Source organism: Musca domestica, unplaced genomic scaffold (assembly GCF_030504385.1).
Source record: "Musca domestica strain aabys unplaced genomic scaffold, Musca_domestica.polishedcontigs.V.1.1 44, whole genome shotgun sequence".
Taxonomy (NCBI): Eukaryota; Metazoa; Arthropoda; class Insecta; order Diptera; family Muscidae; genus Musca; species Musca domestica.
The window spans coordinates 4,460,779-4,485,163 of NW_026712334.1; positions in this window are offsets into that span (position 1 = coordinate 4,460,779).

Consider the following 24,385-nt stretch of genomic DNA (forward strand, 5'->3'; position numbering starts at 1 on the left):
CACAAATAATAGAGTTATGGCCATTTTAAAATATTGACTTTCGTGCTTGAAAAAGTGATCACAAATAATAGCTAAAAACGTCGAAAACTCAATATTTAAAGAGTTTATGGCCATTTTAAAATATGATTAATTCACACTTAAAAAAGTGATCACAAATAATAGCTAAAAACGCCGAAACTCAATATTTAAGGAGGTTATGGCCATTTTAAAATATGACTATTTCATGCTTGCAAAAGTGATCTCAAATAATAGCTAAAAACGCCGAAAACTCAATATTTAAGGAGTTATTGCCATTTTAAAATATTGACTATTTCATGCTTGAAAAAGTGATCACAAATAATAGCTAAAAACGCCCGAAAACTCAATATTTAAGGAGTTATGGCCATTTTAAAATATTGACTATTTCGTGCTTGAAAAAGTGATCACAAATAATAGCTAAAAACGCCGAAAACTCAATATTTAAAGAGTTATGGCCATTTTAAATATTGATTAATTCACACTTAAAATGTGATCACAAATAATAGCTAAACACGCCGAAAACTCAATATTTAAGGAGTTATTGCCCATTTTAAATATTGACTATTTCATGCTTGAAAAAGTGATCACAAATAATAGCTAAAAACGCCGAAACTCAATATTTAAGGAGTTATGGCCATTTTAAAATATTGACTATTTCGTGCTTGAAAAGTGATCATGAATAAGTCAATAGCTAAAACAACGAAAACTCAATATTTAAGGAGTTATGGCCGTTTTAAAATATTGATTAATTCACACTTAAAAATGTGATCACAAATAATAGCTAAAAACGCCGAAAACTCAATATTTAAGGAGTTATGGCCATTTTAAAATATTGATTAATTCACACTTAAAAAGTGATCACAAATAATAGCTAAAAACGCCGAAAACTCAATATTTAAGGAGTTATGGCCATTTTAAAATATGACTTTTTCATGCTTGAAAAAGTGATCACAAATAATAGCTAAAACGCCGAAAACTCAACATTTAAGGAGTTATGGCCATTTTAAATATTGACTTATTCATGCTTGAAAAAGTGATCACAAATAATAGCTAAAAACGCCGAAAACTCAATATTTAAGGAGTTATGGCCATTTTAAAATATTGACTATTCGTGCTTGAAAAAGTGATCACAAATAATAGCTAAAAACGCCGAAAACTCAATATTTAAAGAGTTATGGCCATTTTAAAATTTTGATTAATTCACACTTAAAAAAGTGATCACAAATAAAAGCTAAAAATGCCGAAAACTCAATATTTAAGGAGTTATGGCCATTTTAAAATATTGACTAATTCATGCTTGAAAAAGTGATCACAAATAATAGCTAAAACGCCGAAAACTCAATATTTAAGGAGTTATGGCCATTTTAAATATTGACTTATTCATGCTTGGAAAAGTGATCACAAATAATAGCTAAAAACGCCGGAAAACTCAATATTTAAGGAGTTATGGCCATTTTAAATATTGACTAATTCATGCTTGAAAAAGTGATCACAAATAATAGCTAAAAACGCCGAAAACTCAATATTTAAGGAGTTATGGCCATTTTAAAATATTGACTATTTCATGCTTGAAAAAGTGATCACAAATAATAGCTAAAAACGCCGAAAAGTCAATATTTAAGGAGTTATGGTCGTTTTAAAATTTTGATTAATTCACACTTAAAAATGTGATCACAAATAATAGCTAAAAGCGACGAAAACTCAATATTTAAGGAGTTATGGCCATTTTAAAATATTGACTAATTCATGCTTGAAAAAGTGATCACAAATAATAGCTAAAACGCAGAAAACTCAATATTTAAGGAGTTATGGCCATTTTAAAATATTGACTATTTCGTGCTTAAAAAGTAATCACAAATAATAGCTAAAAAACGCCGAAAACTCAATATTTAAGGAGTTATGGTAGTTTTAAAATATTGATTAATTCACACTTAAAAATGTGATCACAAATAATAGCTAAAAACGCCGAAACTCAATATTTAAGGAGTTACGGCCATTTTAAAATATTGATTAATTCACACTTAAAAAAGTGATCACAAATAATAGCTAAAAACGCCGAAAACTCAATATTTAAGGAGTTACGGCCATTTTAAAATATTGATTAATTCACACTTAAAAAAGTGATCACAAATAATAGCTAAAAACGCCGAAAACTCAACATTTAAGGAGTTATGGCCATTTTAAATATTGACTTATTCATGCTTGAAAAAGTGATCACAAATAATAGCTAAAAACGCCGAAAACTCAATATTTAAGGAGTTATGGCCATTTTAAAATATTGACTATTCGTGCTTGAAAAAGTGATCACAAATAATAGCTAAAAACGCCGAAAACTCAATATTTAAGGAGTTATGGCCATTTTAAAATATTGACTATTTCGTGCTTGAAAAAGTGATCACAAATAATAGCTAAAAACGCCGAAAACTCAATATTTAAAGAGTTATGGCCATTTTAAAATTTTGATTAATTCACACTTAAAAAAGTGATCACAAATAAAAGCTAAAAATGCCGAAAACTCAATATTTAAGGAGTTATGGCCATTTTAAATATTGACTAATTCATGCTTGAAAAAGTGATTACAAATAATAGCTAAAAACGCCGAAAACTCAATATTTAAGGAGTTATGGCCATTTTAAATATTGACTTATTCATGCTTGAAAAAGTGATCACAAATAATAGCTAAAAACGCCGAAAACTCAATATTTAAGGAGTTATGGCCATTTTAAAATATTGACTAATTCATGCTTGAAAAAGTGATCACAAATAATAGCTAAAAACGCCGAAAACTCAATATTTAAGGAGTTATGGCCATTTTAAAATATTGACTATTTCATGCTTGAAAAAGTGATCACAAATAATAGCTAAAAACGCCGAAAAGTCAATATTTAAGGAGTTATGGTCGTTTTAAAATTTTGATTAATTCACACTTAAAATGTGATCACAAATAATAGCTAAAAGCGACGAAAACTCAATATTTAAGGAGTTATGGCCATTTTAAAATATTGACTAATTCATGCTTGAAAAAGTGATCACAAATAATAGCTAAAAACGCAGAAAACTCAATATTTAAGGAGTTATGGCCATTTTAAAATATTGACTATTTCGTGCTTAAAAAAGTAATCACAAATAATAGCTAAAAACGCCGAAAACTCAATATTTAAGGAGTTATGGTAGTTTTAAAATATTGATTAATTCACACTTAAAAATGTGATCACAAATAATAGCTAAAAACGCCGAAAACTCAATATTTAAGGAGTTACGGCCATTTTAAAATATTGATTAATTCACACTTAAAAAGTGATCACAAATAATAGCTAAAAACGCCGAAAACTCAATATTTAAGGAGTTACGGCCATTTTAAAATATTGATTAATTCACACTTAAAAAAGTGATCACAAATAATAGCTAAAAACGCCGAAAACTCAACATTTAAGGAGTTATGGCCATTTTAAAATATTGACTTATTCATGCTTGAAAAAGTGATCACAAATAATAGCTAAAAACGCCGAAAACTCAATATTTAAGGAGTTATGGCCATTTTAAAATATTGACTATTTCGTGCTTGAAAAAGTGATCACAAATAATAGCTAAAACGCCGAAAACTCAATATTTAAGGAGTTATGGCCATTTTAAAATATTGACTATTTCGTGCTTGAAAAAGTGATCACAAATAATAGCTAAAAACGCCGAAAACTCAATATTTAAAGAGTTATGGCCATTTTAAAATTTTGATTAATTCACACTTAAAAAAGTGATCACAAATAAAAGCTAAAAATGCCGAAAACTCAATATTTAAGGAGTTATGGCCATTTTAAAATATTGACTAATTCATGCTTGAAAAGTGATTACAAATAATAGCTAAAAAACGCCGAAAACTCAATATTTAAGGAGTTATGGCCATTTTAAAATATTGACTTATTCATGCTTGAAAAAGTGATCACAAATAATAGCTAAAAACGCCGAAAACTCAATATTTAAGGAGTTATGGCCATTTTAAAATATTGACTAATTCATGCTTGAAAAAGTGATCACAAATAATAGCTAAAAACGCCGAAAACTCAATATTTAAGGAGTTATGGCCATTTTAAAATATTGACTATTTCATGCTTGAAAAAGTGATCACAAATAATAGCTAAAAACGCCGAAAACTCAATATTTAAGGAGTTATGGTCGTTTTAAAATTTTGATTAATTCACACTTAAAATGTGATCACAAATAATAGCTAAAAGCGACGAAAACTCAATATTTAAGGAGTTATGGCCATTTTAAAATATTGACTAATTCATGCTTGAAAAGTGATCACAAATAATAGCTAAAAACGCCGAAAACTCAATATTTAAGGAGTTATGGCCATTTTAAAATATTGACTATTTCATGCTTGAAAAGTGATCACAAATAATAGCTAAAAACGCCGAAAACACTCAATATTTAAGGAGTTAATATTTAAGGAGTTATGGTCGTTTTAAAATTTTGATTAATTCACACTTAAAAATGTGATCACAAATAATAGCTAAAAGCGACGAGAACTCAATATTTAAGGAGTTATGGCCATTTTAAAATATTGACTAATTCGTGCTTGAAAAAGTGATCACAAATAATAGCTAAAAACGCCGAAAACTCAATATTTAAGGAGTTATGGCCATTTTAAAATATTGACTATTTCGTGCTTAAAAAAGTGATCACAAATAATAGCTAAAAACGCCGAAAACTCAATATTTAAGGAGTTATGGTAGTTTTAAAATATTGATTAATTCACACTTAAAAATGTGATCACAAATAATAGCTAAAAACGCCGAAAACTCAATATTTAAGGAGTTACGGCCATTTTAAAATATTGATTAATTCACACTTAAAAAAGTGATCACAAATAATAGCTAAAAACGCCGAAAACTCAATATTTACGGAGTTATGGTCGTTTTTAAAATATTGATTAATTCACACTTAAAAATGTGATCACAAATAATAGCTAAACACGCCGAAAACTCAATATTTAAGGAGTTATTGCCATTTTAAAATATTGACTATTTCATGCTTGAAAAAGTGATCACAAATAATAGCTAAAAACGCCGAAAACTCAATATTTAAGGAGTTATGGCCATTTTAAAATATTGACTATTTCGTGCTTGAAAAAGTGATCATGAATAAGTCAATAGCTAAAAACAACGAAAACTCAATATTTACGGAGTTATGGTCGTTTAAAATATTGATTAATTCACACTTAAAAATGTGATCACAAATAATAGCTAAAAACGCCGAAAACTCAATATTTAAGGAGTTATGGCCATTTTAAAATATTGACTATTTCGTGCTTGAAAAAGTGATCATAAATAATAGCTAAAAACGCCGAAACTCAATATTTAAGGAGTTATAGCCATTTTAAAATTTTGATTAATTCACACTTAAAAATGTGATCACAAATAATAGCTAAAAACGCCGAAAGCTCAATATTTAAGGAGTATGGCCATTTTAAAATATTGACTATTTCATGCTTGAAAAAGTGATCACAAATAATAGCTAAAAACGCCGAAAACTCAATATTTAAGGAGTTATGGCCATTTTAAAATATTGACTATTTCGTGCTTGAAAAAGTGATCACAAATAATAGCTACAAATGCCGAAAACTCAATATTAAGGTGTTATGGCCATTTTAAAATATTAACTATTTCATACTTGAAAAAGTGATCATGAATAAGTCAATAGCTAAAAACAACGAAAACTCAATATTTAAGGAGTTATGGCCATTTTAAAATTTTGATTAATTCACACTTAAAATGTGATCACAAATAATAGCTAAAAACGCCGAAAACTCAACATTTAAGGAGTTATGGCCATTTTAAAATATTGACTATTTCATGCTTGAAAAAGTGATCACAAATAATAGCTAAAAACGCCGAAAACTCAATATTTTAGGAGTTATGGCCATTTTAAAATATTGGCTATTTCATGCTTGAAAAAGTGATCACAAATAATAGCTAAAAACGCCGAAAACTCAATATTTAAGGAGTTATGGCCATTTGAAAATATTGACTATTTCGTGCTTGAAAAAGTGATCACAAATAATAGCTAAAAACGCCGAAAACTCAATATTTAAGGAGTTATGGCCATTTTAAAATATTGACTATTTCATGCTTGAAAAAGTGATCACAAATAATAGCTAAAAACGCCGAAAACTCAATATTTAAGGAGTTATGGCCATTTTAAAATATTGACTATTTCGTGTTTGAAAAAGTGATCACAAATAATAGCTAAAAACGCCGAAAACTCAATATTTAAGGAGTTATAGCCATTTTAAAATTTTGATTAATTCACACTTAAAAATGTGATCACAAATAATAGCTAAAAACGCCGAAAACTCAACATTTAAGGAGTTATGGCCATTTTAAAATATTGACTATTTCATGCTTGAAAAAGTGATCACAAATAATAGCTTAAAACGCCGAAAACTCAATATTTTAGGAGTTATGGCCATTTTAAAATATTGACTATTTCATGCTTGAAAAAGTGATCACAAATAATAGCTAAAAACGCCGAAAACTCAATATTTAAGGAGTTATGGCCATTTTAAAATATTGACTATTTCGTGTTTGAAAAAGTGATCACAAATAATAGCTAAAAACGCCGAAAACTCAATATTTAAGGAGTTATAGCCATTTTAAAATTTTGATTAATTCACACTTAAAAATGTGATCACAAATAATAGCTAAAAACGCCGAAAGCTCAATATTTAAGGAGTTATGGCCATTTTAAAATATTGACTATTTCATGCTTGAAAAAGTGATCACAAATAATAGCTAAAAACGTCGAAAACTCAATATTTAAGGAGTTATGGCCATTTTAAAATATTGACTATTTCATGCTTGAAAAAGTGATCTCAAATAATAGCTAAAAACGCCGAAAACTCAATATTTAAGGAGTTATAGCCATTTTAAAATTTCAAATAATAGCTAAAAACGCCGAAAACTCAATATTTAAGGAGTTATGGCCGTTTTAAAGTGATCACAAATAATAGCTAAAATGACGAAAACTCAATATTTAAGGAGTTATGGCCATTTTAATATATTGACTATTTCATAATTGCAAAAGTGATCACAAATAATAACTAAAAACGCCGAAAACTCAATATTTAAGGAGTTATGGCCATTTTAAAATATTGACTATTTCGTGCTTGAAAAAGTGATCATGAATAAGTCAATAGCTAAAAACAACGAAAACTCAATATTTAAGGAGTTATGGCCGTTTTAAAATATTGATTAATTCACACTTAAAAATGTGATCACAAATAATAGCTAAAAACGCCGAAAACTCAATATTTAAGGAGTTATGGCCATTTTAAAATATTGACTTTTTCATGCTTGAAAAAGTGATCACAAATAATAGCTAAAAACGCCGAAAACTCAACATTTAAGGAGTTATGGCCATTTTAAAATATTGACTTATTCATGCTTGAAAAAGTGATCACAAATAATAGCTAAAAACGCCGAAAACTCAATATTTAAGGAGTTATGGCCATTTTAAAATATTGACTATTTCGTGCTTGAAAAAGTGATCACAAATAATAGCTAAAAACGCCGAAAACTCAATATTTAAGGAGTTATGGCCATTTTAAAATATTGACTATTTCGTGCTTGAAAAAGTGATCACAAATAATAGCTAAAAACGCCGAAAACTCAATATTTAAGGAGTTATTGCCATTTTAAAATATTGACTATTTCATGCTTGAAAAAGTGATCACAAATAATAGCTAAAAACGCCGAAAACTCAATATTTAAGGAGTTATTGCCATTTTAAAATATTGACTATTTCATGCTTGAAAAAGTGATCACAAATAATAGCTAAAAACGCCGAAAGCTCAATATTTACGGAGTTATGGTCGTTTTAAAATATTGATTAATTCACACTTAAAAATGTGATCACAAATAATAGCTAAAAACGCCGAAAACTCAATATTTAAGGAGTTATGGCCATTTTAAAATATTGACTATTTCGTGCTTGAAAAAGTGATCATAAATAATAGCTAAAAACGCCGAAAACTCAATATTTAAGGAGTTATAGCCATTTTAAAATTTTGATTAATTCACACTTAAAAATGTGATCACAAATAATAGCTAAAAACGCCGAAAGCTCAATATTTAAGGAGTTATGGCCATTTTAAAATATTGACTATTTCATGCTTGAAAAAGTGATCACAAATAATAGCTAAAAACGCCGAAAACTCAATATTTAAGGAGTTATGGCCATTTTAAAATATTGACTATTTCGTGCTTGAAAAAGTGATCACAAATAATAGCTACAAATGCCGAAAACTCAATATTTAAGGTGTTATGGCCATTTTAAAATATTAACTATTTCATACTTGAAAAAGTGATCATGAATAAGTCAATAGCTAAAAACAACGAAAACTCAATATTTAAGGAGTTATGGCCATTTTAAAATTTTGATTAATTCACACTTAAAAATGTGATCACAAATAATAGCTAAAAACGCCGAAAACTCAACATTTAAGGAGTTATGGCCATTTTAAAATATTGACTATTTCATGCTTGAAAAAGTGATCACAAATAATAGCTAAAAACGCCGAAAACTCAATATTTTAGGAGTTATGGCCATTTTAAAATATTGACTATTTCATGCTTGAAAAAGTGATCACAAATAATAGCTAAAAACGCCGAAAACTCAATATTTAAGGAGTTATGGCCATTTTAAAATATTGACTATTTCATGCTTGAAAAAGTGATCACAAATAATAGCTAAAAACGCCGAAAACTCAATATTTAAGGAGTTATGGCCATTTTAAAATATTGACTATTTCGTGTTTGAAAAAGTGATCACAAATAATAGCTAAAAACGCCGAAAACTCAATATTTAAGGAGTTATAGCCATTTTAAAATTTTGATTAATTCACACTTAAAAATGTGATCACAAATAATAGCTAAAAACGCCGAAAGCTCAATATTTAAGGAGTTATGGCCATTTTAAAATATTGACTATTTCATGCTTGAAAAAGTGATCACAAATAATAGCTAAAAACGCCGAAAACTCAATATTTAAGGAGTTATGGCCATTTTAAAATATTGACTATTTCGTGTTTGAAAAAGTGATCACAAATAATAGCTAAAAACGCCGAAAACTCAATATTTAAGGAGTTATAGCCATTTTAAAATTTTGATTAATTCACACTTAAAAATGTGATCACAAATAATAGCTAAAAACGCCGAAAACTCAACATTTAAGGAGTTATGGCCATTTTAAAATATTGACTATTTCATGCTTGAAAAAGTGATCACAAATAATAGCTTAAAACGCCGAAAACTCAATATTTTAGGAGTTATGGCCATTTTAAAATATTGACTATTTCATGCTTGAAAAAGTGATCACAAATAATAGCTAAAAACGCCGAAAACTCAATATTTAAGGAGTTATGGCCATTTTAAAATATAGACTATTTCGTGTTTGAAAAAGTGATCACAAATAATAGCTAAAAACGCCGAAAACTCAATATTTAAGGAGTTATAGCCATTTTAAAATTTTGATTAATTCACACTTAAAAATGTGATCACAAATAATAGCTAAAAACGCCGAAAGCTCAATATTTAAGGAGTTATGGCCATTTTAAAATATTGACTATTTCATGCTTGAAAAAGTGATCACAAATAATAGCTAAAAACGCCGAAAACTCAATATTTAAGGAGTTATGGCCATTTTAAAATATTGACTATTTCATGCTTGAAAAAGTGATCTCAAATAATAGCTAAAAACGCCGAAAACTCAATATTTAAGGAGTTATAGCCATTTTAAAATTTCAAATAATAGCTAAAAACGCCGAAAACTCAATATTTAAGGAGTTATGGCCGTTTTAAAGTGATCACAAATAATAGCTAAAATGACGAAAACTCAATATTTAAGGAGTTATGGCCATTTTAATATATTGACTATTTCATAATTGCAAAAGTGATCACAAATAATAACTAAAAACGCCGAAAGCTCAATATTTAAGGAGTTATGGCCATTTTAAAATATTCACTAATTCTTGTGATCACAAATACTAGCTAAAAACGCCGAAAAATTAATATTTAAGGAGTTATGGCCATTTTAAAATATTGACTATTTCATGCTTGCAAAAGTGATCACAAATAATAGCTAAAAACGCCGAAAACTCAATATTTAAGGAGTTATGGCCATTTTAAAGTATTCACTAATTTTTGCTTGAAAAAGTGATCACAAATAATAGCTAAAAACGCCGAAAACTCAATATTTAAGGAGTTATGGCCATTTTAAAATATTGACTATTTCATGCTTGCAAAAGTGATCACAAATAATAGCTAAAAACGCCGAAAACTCAATATTTAAGGAGTTATGGCCATTTTAAAAAATTGATTAATTCACACTTAAAAAAGTGATCACAAATAATAGCTAAAAACGCCGAAAACTCAATATTTAAGGAGTTATGGTCATTTTAAAGTATTTACTAATTTTTGCTTGAAAAAGTGATCACAAATAATAGCTAAAAACGCCGAAAACTCATTATTTAAGGAGTTATGGCCATTTTAAAAAAATTGATTAATTCACACTTAAAAAAGTGATCACAAATAATAGCTAAAAACGCCGAAAACTCAATATTTAAGGAGTTATGGTCATTTTAAAATATTGACTATTTCATGCTTGCAAAATGGCCATTTTAAAAAATTGATTAATTCACACTTAAAAAAGTGATCACAAAAAAAATAAATAAAATGTTTAGAAGCCCATGTTTTAACTATCTTTAAAATAAGCTCTGATGACTTTTACTACCAGCATCCCATGTGACTCCTCAATGGAGGTTACCACATTTGCTTTACTCAACTCACATCTTTGGCACACGTAACATCAACACGTATTTGAAATTTGCACTGGTAAACTCTTGAACTCATTGTGAACCACACAACACAATATATCGTGTAGCATGTAGTAGTATGTTGGTAGTCAAAGCGATAAGACACTACGATAATATTTACAATGGAATAATGAAAACAAATGCTACCGAATCTCCTCAAAACATACACACTCACATATATTGCACACTTGTTCATGGTTAGTATAGTTTACAAGAATGGCCAAAAGAAAACCCAAAGTATAACCATCTACAAGTAGATAGTTAGTCGCAAAGGAGCTTAGCGTCTGCATTGAATTGACAGTGGTGGCGGCATGTAGCCGACTGGGGGTATTTTGCCTTTCGTTATTGTACGTGCAGCGAAAGTGAATTAGTTTTGACTCTTCGTGACAGTTGCAGTTGGTAGGAACTAAAAATCACATAGTAAACGCCACAACAAAAAAACAATGCAAGAAATGTGTAATTCCTCTAATGTTGATTAGACATCTCAAAATGTAAGCAAGTTGTAGGCGCATTTAGATAGTATTGTAACAATAGAAAACGACTCATAGACAAACACATTCCTTATAAGGAGTATACAGAAAAATTAATTTACTGCAACCATAATTTATAATTTACTGCAACCATAATGACAATCATGTTGAAGATTATATTTCGATTAAATATTCAAAGGTAAAATCTAATACTCTCAGTATAAAAATACATATAGCCCCCTTATGACCACTTTAGAAGATTTCGCATTTGAAATTATGTCATGGTGCACTGCCCAGATATTACCCTTAGCATTTTGACCAGGGACATTTGCCCAATATTTTCGCACTCCGTTCTGCTGTTAGTTGTTGCGGTCCATTTTACAGTTAAATATAATCCAATGGTCATCCAAAATGCTAGGCTTCTTCCCTGTCCTTAATTCTCTTCTCATGCAAAATTCCATGTCGTTTGGTTTCAATTGTGTGATCAGGAATTTTTTCTGTTGTTGGTTCATCTGTATCTCCAAATTTATACTCATCTATATGATTTGCGTGCCTAGATATTTGGCTATATTTGTCAACGAATCAGCATAAAAAAAGCCAGAAGTTCGCCTTTTGTGTATTTCGGATATCGCCTGTTATTAATGTTGGTATCTTTTCACACAAAAGTAGTGGTCCATTCCTCCCGCTGTCCTAATGCGAAATTTCGCGTCCTTTGCTTTCTATTTGTCACCTTTATAATAGCTCCAAAATCAGGAACATTTTAGTTTTTGGTCCATTTCAACCCTAAATATGTTGCGGACATCTTTGAAACAATAGGCTTAGCCCTTCTGAGCCTTACCCTACCCTTATGAAATTGCAATCTGTATATAATAACCCTAACCTGTGTTGTAAGGTGACAAAATATTGCAAAATATACACTTCAATATTATAAGTCAAATTAAAACAAGTAAGCAAAGGCTACACTATAATAACACTATAATAAACGATACAGTTTATATAGGCGAGATACTCGAAAGAATTCCACAAGATATTGTGACAAATAATAAAAGAAAACCATCAGGTTCCGTACTCTAATTTTCGAATAATAGCAACTTAAACTAATTTGCTCATTTCCAATTTATTGGTAGATGTTGCACGTAAATGGTCTTCCTAGATCTGGAACCAATATTTTCCAAAGACCTATAATCTCTCAGAAGTGGCAAAATATTAACATTTATTATTGGTTCTTGACTGAAACGCATCTATATGAGATACAGAGATTTGACTATATTCTTCAACGAAATCAGCGTTAACGAAATAGTCAGAAGTGCGTCTTTCCTGTATTTGTGAATTCTCCAAAAAGTCACTGGAATGGACATTTTCGTATTTTGTCTACAAAAGTTGGCAAACTATTTCACACATTGAATATTTTTTGATGGTCATCCAAAACTGCTTGGCTTTTGCAATGTCCGGTAACCCATTCAAATGTGCGTGAGGATCGGGCGATAATTACGACTTGCGGACAATTTTGCAGTTTTTTGGTCCATTTCAACCGCTAAATATATGGCGATCATCTCCAAAAAGAGTAGGCTTCTATTCTGACCCTCATCTTATCTCCATGCTAAATTTCGTAAGGATCGGGCCATAAATGCGATTTGTATATGATATCCTGATATCCTAACTACTTAGTTTTGTTAGCTGTAGAAATATTATCAAATGTTTAATTCAAAATGAAAATATGACAAAATTGAAAAAATATGAGAAAATTTTACAAAATCAATATTTTCATCTTTAGAGAGATATTTTTATGCGATTTTTTAGACGTTTTTTCTTTCCTGCCAAGAGGCCATTCTGAATTAGTGAGAACTGTCGAAATCAGTTGAGCCGTTCTCAACATATAAGAGACTTTTCAAGCATATCTTCTTTGATATACATATATATCGCATATATTTTGCTATATATCCGTTTTGTTGGATGTTAACATCAATGTAAAGATGAGAAGTAACCTTGTCATGGCTTTGTGATTTCGCCGGGATTTAAAATATTCGCGGTTTAATGAAAAATTTTGATTTTTTTCAACACAAAAGATATGGTCTATTTTACCCGCTAAATATTATCCGATGACCACCCAAATTTGTAGGCTTCTACCCCGCCCTAAACTCTAGCTACTTGCGAACTTCCGCGTCGATTGGTCTATAATTGCGACCTGTATAGCTACTGCAAAATCCGACATTTTTTCAGTATTTGGTCCATTTCAACCCCTAAACATTTGGCGATCATCTCCAAAAGAAATAGGGTTCTATTCTGACCTTAACCCCACCTTCGTGCAAAATTTCGTGAGGATCGGGCCATAATTGCAACCTGTAGCGTGATTACAAATTAACATGGACAGACGGACGGACGGACATACATAGCTAGATCGACTCAGCTCGGCGAACTAGGAAGATCCATATATACTTTCCTATTTGGGAAACTAAGATTTCGAGGTGCCCCCAACACATAGTGGGTATAATGAATTTGAGGAATTCCAAATTGAGCTTTAAAATGTCAACGTCAAATAAAAGTTGTATTGAACTCATTTTGACTCATTATTGAAAATTAATACTACCTCAGCTTCCACTTAAATTAGTTTTAAAGCGTCAAAATTTTGGGTCATGCACAAAAAACAGTCAATTTTATAGAAAAATGTTGAATTTGCATAAAATAATATTGTGCAATTATAAGGTGAACCTTTGTTTTAGTTATGTTAGCTTTTTGAAGATATTATCTAAATATCAAATCGACTGATACCTTTTAAAATGATTTTATTAAACTTTCAATTAAAGAGCCCAGCATAACCCTTAAGTCTAATTAATTTATAACGTTCGATCAATTATGAACATAATTACTTAGATTAGAAATGATTCCGTCAAACAGCTGTGCCTTAAAGAAATTAATTTTGGTTCTTAACCCTGACGTATTTCCATTTAGGTAATATTCCCAATTAGAATATAGGAGTTTGTCTCATTGTCTTCAACAATATTTTCGATGCAAGCTAGGTACTCACAATGCTTCTTGCCGATAGAGAGGGTGGAATTATGTGTAAACGCGTTCTATTTTCAAACTATGCATCATGGGGTTACAGCTGCTCTGCTTCAAGTTAAAGTCCAGAGAAATGCTAAAGAAAACTATAAAGGATGAACTCCAAGAACAAATAACTCTCCTAGCAACAATGGTCTTAAATTCAAATCTGGCTGCAAGGGGTTTAAACAATAAAAGATGCAAGATTTCGTGGCCTTTGGTTGTTTGTGTGGTCTTTGGTTGTTTGTGTGGTTTTTGCATCTTGTCCCTTAGAGGTGTACAATAAACATTCCGTTTTCTTTGGTGTAGGTAAATATGAACTTTAAAAACCCACCGACGAAGTTAATATAATAGGCTTTCTAACTTAAATTTCGCTGGCTGATGTTACCAAGCCCGTTGGAATAAACAAGCGTCTGCATCCGTCATCTTTGGTGAAGGGGTTTCTTACGACTTTTGGCTGTACAAAGTGTTGGCATAGTTAAATCAGATTTTTACACTTTGGACAAGGGAGATATCTCTGACAAAGAATGCGAAAATAAATACTGTGAATGGCGGGTTTTTCTTGTTCTTCTTTAGGAGAACACAAATTATGTGATTTAATGTCGTTATTTTTTTGCGAGAGGACTATTTACTTGTATGAATGAATTGCCATGATGGGAATATGAATCGTTTTATTTGACTGAAAGAAAATATAGTCATGTTGCATTGGAGGTAAGCAACCTATAATAACGTTTGTAGTGTTTGAAAACAGATTGAATGAAAAGTAAACCAGTAAGGAAGATTTGAAAGCCATTAACTATCAATATTTCCGGTTCTTTGAACGGTTTAAAAATACAATTTTAATACCCTCTACCATGGAAATCAAAAGAAGCCTTTAAAATAAATACCTGAAATCGAATGCAAACCCCCATGTAACGAGTCTACATAACGTATACTATGTAATGTAGTAATGAGAACCCCTTTAAATAAACTACACGCTGTTGTAATCACCCTAGAGTCAAAACGAATAAAGATATTAAGCTAAAATTTTGCACAGATCAATCAGTCACAGTTTTGTCTGCACGCAGGTCAAGTTCGAAGATCAGTATAGCCCCCATATAACTGCACCCCCGATATTCGGTATTTTGATGATTGTAGCCAAATTTTTCAATTATGTTGAAAATCCCCAAAATGAGTTCCTTCTGAGTACTTTACCTCCTGGAAGAGAAATTTACCACATACAACGGTACCCCCGATATTCGATATTTTCACTATTCTAGAGACATACATCGGAGTTTTTTTACATTTCATATTTATAATTCGTAATGGGTACTACAGCCTGTGCCAAAAAATTTCGTATGCAGGCCTACGTCTCGTATGGCCTCCATATAACGGTACCTCCCAATATTCGGTACATTGATGATTTTAACGACATTATTCACCGGAGTTGTTTCAAATTTCGTATTTGAAGTTCCTAATACGTACTACAGCCTGTGACAAAAATTGTCTATGCATTTCCAGGTCTTCGTATAGCCCCGATAATTTTACCTACATTATTCACCGGATTTATTTTTTCAAGTTTCGTATTTGAATACTGTAATGGCTTATTACAAAAGTTGCCTATGCAGGTCCACGTCTTCGTATAGACCCCAATATAACGGCTATACTCGGTATTTTTAAGTTTTAACAGAACTTTATATAGGATTTTATTTATTTATTTATTTTATTTTTATTATTATGATTATTTTTTTTTTTTTTTTTTTGAAATTCCAAATTCATTCCAAATGGCGGAGGGCATTCAACGTTCGACCCAGTCGAACTTACTGCTTTTATACCCTCCACCATACTATGGAGGGTATATTCATTTTGTCATTCCGTCTGTCTGTCTGTTGTAATCACGCTATCGTAAATGGGCCATGTAGGTCCAAGTTATCATATAGCCCCCATATAACCGTACCTCCCGATATTCAGTATTTTGATGATTTTAGTGACATTATTCAACGGAATTGTTTCAAATTTGGCATTTGAAGTTCGTAATGAATACTAAAGCCTAAGACAGAAATTATCTGTGCAGGTCCACGTCTTCGTGTAGGCCCATATAACGGTACCCCCCGATATTCTGTATTTTAATGATTTTAGCGACATTGTTTACCGGAATCGTTTCAAATTTGGTATTTGAAGTTCGTAATGGATTCGTAATCCTAAGTCAAAAAATGAGCCATGTAGGTCCACGTCCCACGTCCGTCAATTGTAAGTAAAATTTCAGTACACATCATAATTTGCTGGAAAGTTTCTGTGAATTTAAATTAGGATAAATAGTTGGGCTACCTAAATTATCACACCAAAAGTTCGATCTCTCAGTTTCTATTATTAGTTTTAAAGAGAATATACATTTTCCTAAATAAAGTGAAATAAAGCGTAGATTGATCTAAAATGTTGACTGCATGAGGGCTATAAGAAAACATGGACCTGTAAAGAAATATAATTCAATATAAAACAGAATTCAGTTCGAAAATGCGACTAAAATCATTCAAATACCGAACATCAGGATGTACTCTCAAATGGGGGGAGCTATAAGGAAACATGGATCAGAAAATGTAGTGCCCATTAAGAACATTAACTACCAAACTCTTTGGAAAATATTTTTTAAATCATCAAAAGCTATAAGGAAACGTAGAATCTCTTTGCCAGAGAATGCAAATGCAAAATTGTAATTGCAACACTTTAAAAATTAAGTTGGAAAAATCTTAAAAATACCGAATATTAGAAGGTATATAAGGACAATGGGAATTTAAATGAAGAAGTGGCCATTAGAAAACCAAATTTCTATTTAAGGCAATAAATCAAAATATCTAAAATTTGAATTTGGATCAACATATGGGCTAACTTATTATTGGGAGAAGAAACATTCTTTCAATCATGAAATTTTTCACTTTTGAAAATTCGTACCAAAAGGGTGCGAAAAATGTACTAAAAATTGAATACCTTGTATTTAAAAAGCGGAATAAGCTAAAATTGAAATTTGGAATGGGAGTCACTGATGGAGTGCAGGATGGATATACCAAAGGGTTTTTGGATATTCGAATTTGAAGGTTACGAAAAGTTCTACAATGGTACTAAACTTCTAAAATGGTACCATTTGGTGTTATGTGAGAGGGTAGATCTGAAAGCTTGAAATTTGGCTTGAAATCAAGGTTGAAAAGTAAGTTCGATATATGAAGTGTGCCGACTATACTAATACTATACTATACTATACTATACTATACTATACTATACTATACTATACTATACTATACTATACTATACTATACTATACTATACTATACTATACTATACTATACTATACTATACTATACTATACTATACTATACTATACTATACTATACTATACTATACTATACTATACTATACTATACTATACTATACTATACTATACTATACTATACTATACTATACTATACTATACTATACTATACTATACTATACTATACTATACTATACTATACTATACTATACTTTACTATACTATACTATACTATACTATACTATACTATACTATACTATACTATACTATACTATACTATACTATACTATACTTACTATACTATACTATACTATACTATACTATACTATACTATACTATACTATACTATACTATACTATACTATACTATACTATACTACTATACTATACTATACTATACTATACTATACTATACTATACTATACTATACTATACTATACTTTTGTATTGGGGTTCATGTTGGTGGTAGGTTTGCAATAAAGGGGTGATTTGGAAATGTACTGTATTTGACACAATTTGGTATAGTGCTCGCAATATGAAATTCAATATTAGGATCACTATTAATTTGTAGCATTAACATGCAAATGATTGTATGAAAAGTACTAAATTTGGTAATGGTTGAAATTACAGAACTGAAATGCTGAAAATGTATATTAAGGTCTCTCTTGTTATCTGAGGTTGAGATTTGGAAGTTGGTTGGGAAATATGTAATGTAATTATTCAAAATGTACTAAATGGTACTATATTTTGTATTGGGTGACGGTGATTTGGAAATTCATCCTATATTTGTCCGAAAAGCACTAAATTAGGTATTGGGTAAGGCTGGAATTCACAAATTTGATATTGAGGTCGCTGTTGGTATCTGCTATTCAGATATGGAATTGGGCTTGGTTGAAGGGTTAGTGATATTATTCTGAATTTTGGTATTTAGGGTTCGCATATGACGACGTTGAAAATTTTCTTAACAGAAAAATTGGATATGAGTTATTTACTGAAAATCCGATGATACCATTTTTAAATCTTCCCAAATATCCCTGGGAACAGTACCATGAGGTACTGTTCACAGTATAAGTGGTCTGTGCTATTTGTTACTGACAATCTATCCGTCATCACCATCATTTATCGAACCTTTCGTGTGAATAATTGCTTCAACAAATAAACCTGAGTTGGTGTGTCATGATTATATATAGGATAGTAATATATAGTAATTTCTTTAAAAACTCTAGTATTATATTCAAGACAGATATTAGAAAATCCTTTGAATCCACGATTATATCAATGAAAGTAAGACATAAGCACAAGCTATTCAGAAACACCATAAATAGTTTAGGAGTGCCGCTTGGACAGTCGTTCAGACACTTCTTATAGGAAAGTAATTCCGAAACTTCTTAACAAATCCCTGATAATAGCAATATTATATTTAATATTATAAACCAAAAATTCAAAACGCCTTATATTGTCCAAATCCATTGCTATAGTAATGACAGTCATTCCTAAACACCCTTAACAATTTACCACCCATTCTACCATCAAATATCTACGTTCTTTATAATTATGTGCAATATTTTAAGGATAATGCTATCTTCTGTTTATTATCACAATTTTCCCATCATTAATCAAAATCCCCCGGAATGATGCCATTACTAGGCAGTTAATGTCGTACACTCTTGGCATTTATAACTTCATTAGGTGAAGGCAAATGCCATTGTCTGTGCGTGAAAGTAATTCCAGTTTAAAAATATTTCATCCTTGTTATTAGGGCTGTTATCGCTGGTATTCAATGTCTTTCTCACGCCACAACAAAAGGATATGTGGCAGCGAAAAATTCGTTTTAAATATAGCACTTAAAATGAATGACAAACAAATATTGTTAAAGGGCAGAAGCTAGCAGCAGGGCTAGTAGATACAGGGAGGCTGAATGGTAACAAGAAATAGATAAAAATGTGTATTGTTTGTTGGCTTTTTATACCTTCCAGCATTCTATGGAGGGTATATTAACTTTGTAATAGACCCTACAAAGTACATATATGTATTCTGGATCAGCGTCAAATTCTAAGACGATCTAGCGATGTCCGTCTGTTTGTCTGTTGTAATCATCTTTCGAACGAATTGAGATAAAAGGCTAAAATTTTGCATACATGCATAGTTTACAAGTAGGCAGGTTAAGTTCGCAAATTTTCGTATAGCCTCCATATGACGGTACCTCCCAATAATCGGTATTTTTATGATTTGTGCGACGGTACATCCTGATATTCGATATTTTGATGATTTTAGCGACATTATATACCGGAATTGTTTCAAATTTGGTATTTGAAGTTCGTAATAGCTACTACAGGCTATGACAAAAAAAATCGTAAGGGGGTCCACGTCTTCGTATAGTCTTCATATAACAGTTTTCATTTAAGTGGTAGTTTCCGGATGTTTTTTTTAAAAATATCAAGTTCCTTCCAAATGGTGCAGAGTATTAAAAGTTCGGACCCGCAGAACTTAGCTGCTTTTTGACTTGTTCTTATTTTCAGTAATGTTTAATATCAAATAATGTGTGGAAGTAGAGGTGGATAATATTAATTTGATTTTAAGTTATTTCTTAGTGCATCCATAAGGCGGGGTACATTTTTCATTTGGTTTGTAATATCTTGAAATATTTCTTTGGACATGGCTAAACCGACTCCAAACATCGCATTTTGTCCAAAGTTAAATGGGCACTAAAAATATAATTCTAATCAGGCATATTTTTACCTTATCATATAAAATATATGTCCTGTAACCATACGTTTCCAACCAATTTCCCTCCCATTTCCCACCATAAAATAAAAAAAACACTTCATAGACAACAATTCTCTAAATAAATATATCGAAAAACATAAACACACACATTGTCGATGGCATACAATGTAATCTATTGATGAATTAAACACACGCCCCCACAAAATCACATCTGACTTGATGTATGTATTTGAGGTTTACACATTTTGTTTAGTGCAGTAGAAGTTAATAGCCAGGATCCATAGCTTAGGGGTAGAAAAGAAAACAAACTGATACTGTATGTACAGGCTTGGATTATATTTGCTTATTGTGTGGATGGCCACATCACTGATGGTTAGGAAAAAACAACGACAGAATTGGGATTGTAACCGATTTAACTAAGTACATCCGTTAAAAATAGTTACAGTGTTACGAATGTTCAAATTAGAGGCAATTGGATTTGTAATAATTACAGAATTTTGGGAAAACATGAAAATCGAAAAAAAAAATTAAGGAAATATATTTAATTGGTTTTTTAAATAAATTCAAACAAAACAATATTATATCCAGCAAGTGTCCGCTACTTCGTCATTGAAAAGTACACCATAACATTTTAGATTCGTCCCAACAGTTAGGCCTTTGTACACCCTCCACAATTCTATGAAGGGCATATTAACTTTTTCATTCCGCTTGTAACTCCTAGAAATTTGTCATGTTAGACCCTAAAAATTATATATTTTCTGAATCAACTTAAAATTCTGGGTCGATGTCCGACAGTCTGTTGTAATCACGTTATCCTTCGAACGAATTAAGATATTTTGCAAGTAGGAAGGATAAGTTCGTAAATGGGTCATGTCGGTCAAAGTTTTAGTATATTCAGAGTTTTAATGATATTTTTAATAAGTACTGCAGCCTATGACAAAAAATATGCAGGTCCGCGACTTTATAAATCCACCATATAACGGTACCTCCCTTTATTCGGTATATTGATTATATTACAGGGTGAGATAAAAAACTGCAACAAAGTCAAACGCCATATTTTTTATATTTGTTTATAAATTTGATTGAGTAAAAGCAATAAATGTTGGAAATAGCATCAAATTTTGGTCACCTTTGGCACCAATTATGGCCTTCAAACGGCCAATGAAACCGTCACACTTTGGTATTTTGGCCCATTCCCGGCGAAGCGATTGCTTTGCGACACTTTGGTTTTTTTTAGTGCCAACCTTGCTTTTCAAAAAAAAAAAAAAAACTATAGAAACAATAGTCCAACGGATTGGTATCCGGAAATTTTGGTGGTCATTGTGCGCTTGAAATGAAGCGAGGAACCTCATTTTGTAATCATTCTTGGGTGGCGCGTGCTGTGTCCTGTTGGAATGTCCAGGATATTTGGCCAAAATGTTTGCGTGCCCATGGCTTTAATACACCCTCTAGAATATTTTCGCAACAATATTCGGCATTTATTCTGATGCCACGGTCGATTAATACGAGCAGAGAGGACCATCGGCTGTTATTGCGGTTCACAGCGTCACTGTTGTGGTCAACCGAAGGTGCACATTTTCAGCTGATCTCTTTGGCAAGTAAACACGATCATTTTATTTGTTTAAAAGGTGCTGGACAACGAATATTTTCTCATCGGAGAAAACCAAATTCGGCAGTTCACCACTTTCGGCCAAGCGAAGCAACTCTTTAGCTCTTTTAAATCTATTTTCTTTCTGTTTCGGTGTAAGTTTTTGCACTTTTTGGAATTTCATTGGCGTTACCCCAAGCTCATTTTTCAATATTGGGCGAATGTAATATTGTGATATGTTCAGCTCACGAGTCGTTTTTCGGCCACTGCGACGCGGGTTTCCTCCCTTTAAGTCGATTCTTTACATTTCGAACCATTTCTGCTGATGTAGCTGTTTTCCTCCGTCCACTTCCTTGACGTCGCGCTACGTAACCATTATCACGGTAACGAGCGATGGTACGAGACACAAAAGATTTATTCTCATTAAATGCTGGAGTGCCCTACCGATAGCTACTTATGATTTTCCAGCCAAATATAAGGAAATCACGCCACCACGCTTGGATTCCATCACTAATAATTTTTTTCGTTAAAATTCTCACCAAAATGCTTTTTAACGCTTGTAAACAATATAATGAGCTGTTACTGGAATAATTTTAACAGCTGTCGGACGAGTGGTTTAGAAATTACAGCAGTCTGAAGTTGGTTACAGGTTTTTCATCCCACCCTGTAGAGACATTTTTCACCGGAATTATTTCAAATTTCGTATTTGAAGTTCGGAATCTGTACAACATCCTATGGTAGAAAATTGCCTATGCTGGTCCACGTCTTCGTATTGCTTTCATATAACGGTTTCATATGAGCGGTATTTTTTGACGGAACTTTTTCGAAAATTTTTTTATGGTGGAAGATATCAAAAGTTATTACTCAAAATTTACAATTTGCTCAGTTTGATACATTTTTAGTCAAACTTCATACATTGTTTTAAAATTTCAGACTTTCAAGGTAACATATATTATTCAAGTTTTTCTGAAAGAATAATAGGAAAACGTATATCTTTTACATCAAAGTCTTTCATTTAGATATTTACCGAAGAGGACATTAGTAAAGCCATTGCACAATAGACCCACATCGATTTTTTCTGTCCAAAACTATTACAACGTCTCCTTATGTAAACCATAGAAACCAACAGTGACCTCAATACCGAATTTCGGGGTTCCAGCCCTATCCCTTCATATAATACCAAATTTAGTGACATTTCGTACGCACATCTAAACTGTTTCTCTTTATCTTGGAGGAGAACGGTGATTCAAAATTAGTACAATCTAATACTTTTCGAACAATTATAGTACGCTTTGGGAAATCACTAAGAGACCACAATATCAAATTTCAGGAATCTAGCTCAACACCAAATTCGGTACTTTTCGTATAATTTTAGTACTCATTTTCAAAGCCATTACATATCACCATTTTATACACTAACAGTTATCGCAATATAAAATTTCACGGTTTCAGCGGTTTATTGTCAATTGCTACTTTTCATAGAAATATAGGACGTATTTTCAAACAACCGCCACATCTTAAATACAGATAAGATCTGTTATCTAAATATCAAATTTTAGGATGGTATCTATAACCCTTTACCCAATACCAAATATAGTACAATTAAGTACTTGTCATACAATTATAGAACACATTTCCGAAACAATCTCCATATATCCAGACTACACATGGAGAGCGACTCTTATACCACATTTCATATTTTAATCACTCTCTTTTCACCCAATACCAAATTGTACCAAATATAGTGCTATTTTTGGTGCACTTGTAGTAGAAACCACCAGTAGATCTCAATTCCACATACCAAGAGAGACCTCAATGTCAATTTGAGAATTCCAGTTCTATCCATTCGCCTAATACCAAATTTAGTAACTTTTAGTATTCTTCATACAAATATAGGACGCAAGTCGTCCACCAAGTCACAGCTTCAGATTTCCACAGTTATCAAAATAATAAATTTTAAAATTGTATCTCCTCATCCAGAACCAAAAAATTGTACTATTTAGAACTTTTCGTGTACTGGTAGTACACATTTCCAAAATCAAATCTTTATCACGAACCTATCACTAACAGGGACCCCAATTTGTACACATTTCCAAACCTACGTTAATATACCACACTTACTTTCCAACCTTGATTCTCATACTAAATTTCCAGTTTTCGCCTAACACCATTTTAAAAAAATATTTTTAATTTCCTTTTTTAATAAATTTAAACAAAACAATATTATTTCTGGCAAGTGTCCGCTACTTCGTCATTGAAAAGTACACCATAAAATTTTAGATTCGTCCCAACAGATAGGCCTTTGTACACCCTCCACAATTCTATGTCATTCCTCTTGTAACTCCTTGAAATTTGTCATGTTAGACCCTAAAAATTATATATTTTCTGAAT